Source organism: Pithys albifrons, chromosome 7, assembly GCF_047495875.1.
Source record: "Pithys albifrons albifrons isolate INPA30051 chromosome 7, PitAlb_v1, whole genome shotgun sequence".
NCBI classification, from domain to species: domain Eukaryota; kingdom Metazoa; phylum Chordata; class Aves; order Passeriformes; family Thamnophilidae; genus Pithys; species Pithys albifrons.
The window spans coordinates 2,935,343-2,941,342 of NC_092464.1; positions in this window are offsets into that span (position 1 = coordinate 2,935,343).

Here is a 6,000-nt window from a genome sequence, read left to right on the forward strand (position 1 = left end):
CTGATGGGTCATCAAGGACGTGGTTAGACCTTCCTGGCATGAGGAGGGAGGGAGTAAACTGTGTGGTACAGACTGGCATACTCTGCCAAAGAAATCCTTGGGATAACCAGGCTTTGGGAGACAACAGGGCTGAGAGGTGGGTATGGAACAAATACCCACTATTTCTTATAATATTAAACCTGGGAGACACCCACTGGAACTAACAGGGTGAAAACAACAAAAAATAGTTGGGATTTTTAGTTGTTTTGGTTTTTTTTTCCTCAGGGGGTGTTGTTTGACAGTAGAAATCTCCACCATGGGGAGCTGTGAATATTTAAATTTACCTGAGATATAAAGTAACTGGACAATATTCACTAAAGAAATTCAGGAGGATTTTTTGCCCCAAAAGACACAACTTTTCCATCAGAAATCCCAGCTGGGGGTGGCTGGGAGTGGATGTATCACCCTGGGGTTGTCCTGCTCTGCTCTGCCCCAGTCACTCTTGGGCTCTGTCAGAGGCAGGGCCAACACAACCCTCTGCTTGACCCCACCCATCTCTTCATCAACATGTCCATGAAACAAATTTGGGAGAGATTAATATTCCTTCAACACTTCAGGGAGGAATGACTTGCAGAAAAAAAAAAGTGGTTTATTCTCCCATTCTGACTCAAAAAAATGAAGACAATGGTCATTCCACCTCACTTTAACAAGACTAAAACTCTGACAAGCCTTTGCAGCCAAGAGAGAGAGAGCAGGTCATGTCCAGCAAGTGATTTGCATGACCAACCCTGGGTGTCTCTTTTAGGAGGTGAATCTCCCCCTGGGGGTGACTCTTCTCTCCCCTGACCACAAAACAAGCCTGGGCTGACTAACTTGGACCTGGGCATCCAACTTTCAGAGATGTAAATTAGGGCTGATGATGAAACCTTCCCAAAATTGCAAGCCTTGTCTCGAGTTTGCAGGAATCTCAGTTGTGAAGTAGAACATGGAAAAAGTAGCAAAGAAAGGTATTAAACACTAAGGGAAATGCACATTATTTCGTTAGTTTTTGTATGGGTTAATTCAGTTTTGGTGCCACAAATTTCTCCCTGATTTTCATGTCATCTTTCAGCCCAAAAGTGGCTCTCCCTGAGGAGTCTACAAAGTTTTCCATAAGAAGGAAAACCTCTTGATAATCCCAGGACCTGAAAAGTAAAAGCCATTTCTAACTAGGGAGAAACTTGTGGCTGAAGACACCAAAACAAACTTCATTTTTTGCCCCAAAAATGGCCTCAATGCCCATCCAGACCATGAAACAATTTATTAATGGGGTTAATCTGAACAGACTCCACTCAGCTGCTGAGGAAGCACAAAAGGTTGGAGTTGACTCAGCTGGATTTTGACTCTGTGGCTGGAAGGAAAAGTCAAACCTTGAAGGTGTTCAAAGCTGGTGCTCACTTTGCTGAGTGTTTCAGAGTATTCCAGTGGTGGGGACTGGGCTCCTCTTTCAGATCCAAAGCCATCAGAGCTGTTGTCTGACACCTTCTCAAGGCAAAGTCTTCCTGTAGATTCAGGAGTTGGTTGTAAATCCAGATTGGGGGTGACTTTGTAGAGTAAATATAGAAGGGCTGTAACTCCACAAGTGCCTCAAACTCAGCTTGTAAAGAAAAATGTGGATTTCCTGGGGGAAAAAGAGAGAAAATTATCTGGAACTTTTAATTCCTAACCTGCTGTGGATTGATTAAGCAGAATAAAATGTTCTATTCCATGAAGTAAGTCATGATTTTTAAGGACAGAGGAAGCTGCATTTAATTATTTCAGGTCCATGATCTCTTAGTCTCAGAAATGTGTAATTCCACAAGCACTTTCCCCTTTAGTCTGGAACATTCTGAAGCATCAAGTTGACACAATTATCTGTAACTGGAAAATTCTCAAAATAAATAGAAGGCAAAAGTTGCTTCAGGCTTCGAATTGAGTGTGGAGTGTCCAAAGGATGAAAAACTTGGGAATCAACAGTTTGGAGAAATAGTGGAGGTTGGAAATGGGCATGTTGTCCATGCTCTGAATTCATGGTTGGATGTTCTTTGACTATTCCACTCCACCTCAGACACTCCATTTTAAACCCCCTTCACTCAAGGCCATCTCTTCCATCAAACTCTGACCTCCAACGTGACCTTCTTAGTGCTAATCTTTGATTGTGCTGCCATGGAAAGCCACAGGCAGAAATTCCTCCAAGGAATGTTTATTCCAGTCTTCCCAACCCTTAGAGATGCACCAAAATCCACCCCTGACACAAAGTATCTCTTGAGATGGTGACAAACCAACTCCACTCTTCTTGTTTACTAAAGAGTTAAAGTGATAAATAAGCTTTTCTCCGTATGAGCTCCAGTTTTAGATTCCTTGTTCACCAGGGGAACATGGAGAGACATCTGGTGGTTGAAGAATTTCCTGCAAGGGAATGGCAGGAAAAATGTCTTTGGGGGCATGTTTTGGAAGGGGAGGTGTCTCCAGAAGAACATGTCTCTGAGTAGCCCTAGAGCAGCAAAGATGCTCAAGGTAGTCAATGCCAAGGAGTCTTTCTACCAGAACGGCCCCAAGAACTTTAGTTTTTATTTTTTATTTCTTTTATGGCACAGTCACAACTGTGCATGCAGGTAGTGATGGGCACTCTGTGCCCCACAGATGTCAGAAATAGGTAAGAAGGATAAATCAGAAGTGGGTTTAGAGAAGGATAAAAATATCTCAGAGGGAGGTTGTAGAGAAATAGGGAACACAAAATCTTATGGATTCCAGTCCTGGCTTGAAGCCTGGATGTCTCATCCCAACCCTCTTTCATTTCACCTGAGGGGACATCCAAAGGGTGGTGATCAATCCAGTCTGGATTTCTTCTTTTCTGAAAGAAATATGGGCCAAAAAGGTTTCTCCCTCCAGGCTTCTTAAGAAGCTTTTCTGCACTTGGCAAGAGAAGTCCAGGTGGGCCAGAGGGTTGTTTAATTCCTGTTTAACCTGACTCAACACAAGAGTGACAGCATCAAACCCAGGATCTGGAATGTCAATCTGCAGAGGCACTGTCAGGAATTCCTCCTAATTCTCCACTGCATGACCAGTGTAGAAGAAACCTTCTCAAGATCCTTAGGTGTGAGTTCTGAGGTGGTGATGTCTCCACCAAGACACACCTTTGCTGGCTGTAAATCCCTCCAGACTCCAGCTCTGAAGAGTCACCAGCACAGGAATTTGATCTAGAATTAAATAAAAGGTAAGACAAAATAATGACCAAAATGAGCTCCATTCTGCACTGTTGCCCCACATGATATGGTTCCCCCCATGGTTTCTGGCTGAAGGACATCCCAGACCTGGTCACCACCACCATTCCTGTTCTACTGTGGAATTTGAGGTCCCTGGATCTGTAGTGGCTTCTGTAGCCTGTAAACTTCTCATCACTCAAAGTGCTTCCATAGTGACATCCACTCTCTGACAAGGTTTTTAGATCAGCACTTCAGGCAGGTCCAGGAGGCCAAGAGTGACATCCCAGTGGTGGACAGACCTGCTCTTGAGGCCACACTGGGAATCAACCAGTGACAAGAGTTGTTTTCCACCACTACAAAAATTCCCCAAGGTGATTTTGCTTCAGGCAAGTTGGAGCATTTTCTCCTAAACAAGAATCCAGGTCCAGGCCCATTTCCTCACCAACTGTAGTCCAAAATCACGAGTGTGACCAAACCCTCCTGCCAGTGATGCCTCCCAGTGGTCACACTTTATTTTCATGAAATCATGGAAACATAGAAAGGTTTGGATTGGAAGGTACATTAAAGATCATCTCATGGGACACCTTCCACCAGCCCAGGTTGCTCCAAGCCCTGTCCAACCTGGCCTTGGACACTTCCAGGGATGGGACATCCTCAGATTCAGCTCTGTGACCAGAGCACACACCCATCTCAGGGTCTACCACACATGTCTATCCACATCTCTGTGATGGAGCACAAATGAGGAGCAGAAGCACAAAATAACCAAAAGATGAGGGTTTTTTCACCTGACTTCAGTTTCTTTAAATTAAGAGACAAATGGACCTGTCTCATTCTGCAAAGTGCTGCAATGAGGTTGATTCCCACACCTTGAGCTTCCAGCCTCACTCTGGATGGGAAAGAATCACTCTCTAGACAAACAGAGCTCTCTAATTAACTGAAAAATGTGAACGACTACCTTGAATTAGACATTGATTTTGGATAGAAAACATGAGGTTTCTCCACAGCAAATAACTGCCCCAATGTTGCACTTCAACATGGAGATTAAATCTCTGCCCCCCAAGGTCCACTCTCTCAACCCAACCCTTTTAAGGTGCCTTTTGCCAACAGGTTGTGTAGAGAATGAGTCTTGCAACACTGACCTGGCAGCCTTTGCTCTCCGGAGCTGTCCATGGACATCCTTAGGAATTGTCTCTTCCATCAGGCCAACCTGAAGGACTGATTGCAGCTGGGCCAGGCCCCTGAGGTTCATTCTGAGCATACCTTGATGAGATAAGGTGCAAACCATCCACCACCACAGGGCACAATCTACTCCACCCACTCCATTGCTCTGCTCTCTCCTAATTTTGACTAATCGAGATGAGAGGAAGATCTTGTCTGCTCCAGACCTATCAGATGGCCTCATAAAAGATACTCCCCCTCCCCACAAGCTCTGAGTGGCCTGTGTTCATTGTAGCATTGATTTGCTCTTGGATTTATGGAGAATTTTTCATCAGAAGACCAAGGGTTTGACCACTTTTCCCCAACCATACTTGACTAGAGGAGAACATCCTCGCTTTCTTCTCTCACCTGAAAACTGAGATTACTTATTTTTCAGCAAACTGGGAGAACCTCTGCAGGCATCTCTCCTCTGGGGTAGTTGGTATGAAGGCTCTGTGGCTCAGGGATGCTCTCTGGTGCTACCTGAAAAGGAAGTGTTATTGTCTTTTATTCTTCCCCATGGGTGACTAAAAAAGAAGCCTCAACTCCACCATGGACAGGATGGATGTTTCTGCAGACAGTTCAATATCAAGCAGTGGAGACAAGTTTCCCAAGGGAGCCAAAAGGCAATGGATCCCCTTAATGAAACAGGTTGGACCCTGAGATGAGCTCAGTTGGTTAAAACTTGGTTGTAATAATGCCAAGGTCATGGGTTCAATCCCCTGTGTGGGCCATTGACTTAAGAGTTGGACTCGATGATCCTTGTGGGTCCCTTCCAGCTCAGAATAGTCTGGGATTCTGGGATTCTGGGATTTTAAATGCAGCCTTGAATATGCAGGTGGTGGGAGCTGAGCCACACAAAAGACACTGCTTGGCACGAGGTGATGGGGTGAGGAAATTCATGAGAAGGTGAGACCTTCTATCAAACAGAACTCAGGTGGAAAAGATTTTGTCCTCAGGGGACCCGCTGTCATCTTCAACCTTTGCCACAGGGACCTCAACCACTATTTTCTGATGTGTGTTCATCTTGAAAAAGCAACATGTACCAATTCTGCCCTGATGGGACGAGTCCCACCTCCTGTCTGAGAACAGAAATCACCCCAAGAAGGGTTTGTTTTGTCACCACTCTCACAAATCTGGGCTAAGCTCTGAATTTTGGCTTCCTTTATAATCAGCAAGTTTATACAAAGCAGTTCATCCACCCTAAGACACCCAAGACAGCTGAGACCAAGAGCCTTCTGGAGGATCCTCTCATCCCATCAGTTGGATAGAGAGACAAGGTGGGCAGCTCATGCTGGACAATGTATTTTTGACATAATTTTAAGGAGAAATACTCTATTTTTGCCACATGATGCTGCAGTTAAGAACATGATCTGAGCAGAGCATTAATGTGTCCATGTCCCACCTGACCCTTCTCATACCAGACATAGAATCACAGAATCATAGAATCGATTGGGTTGGAAAAGACCTCGGAGGTCATCAAATCCAACCCTTGGTCCAACTCCAGTCCCTTTACCTGATCATGGCACTCAGTGCCACGGCCAAGCTCAGCTGAAAAACCTCCAGGGATGGGGAATCCACCCCCTCTCTGGGCAGCCCA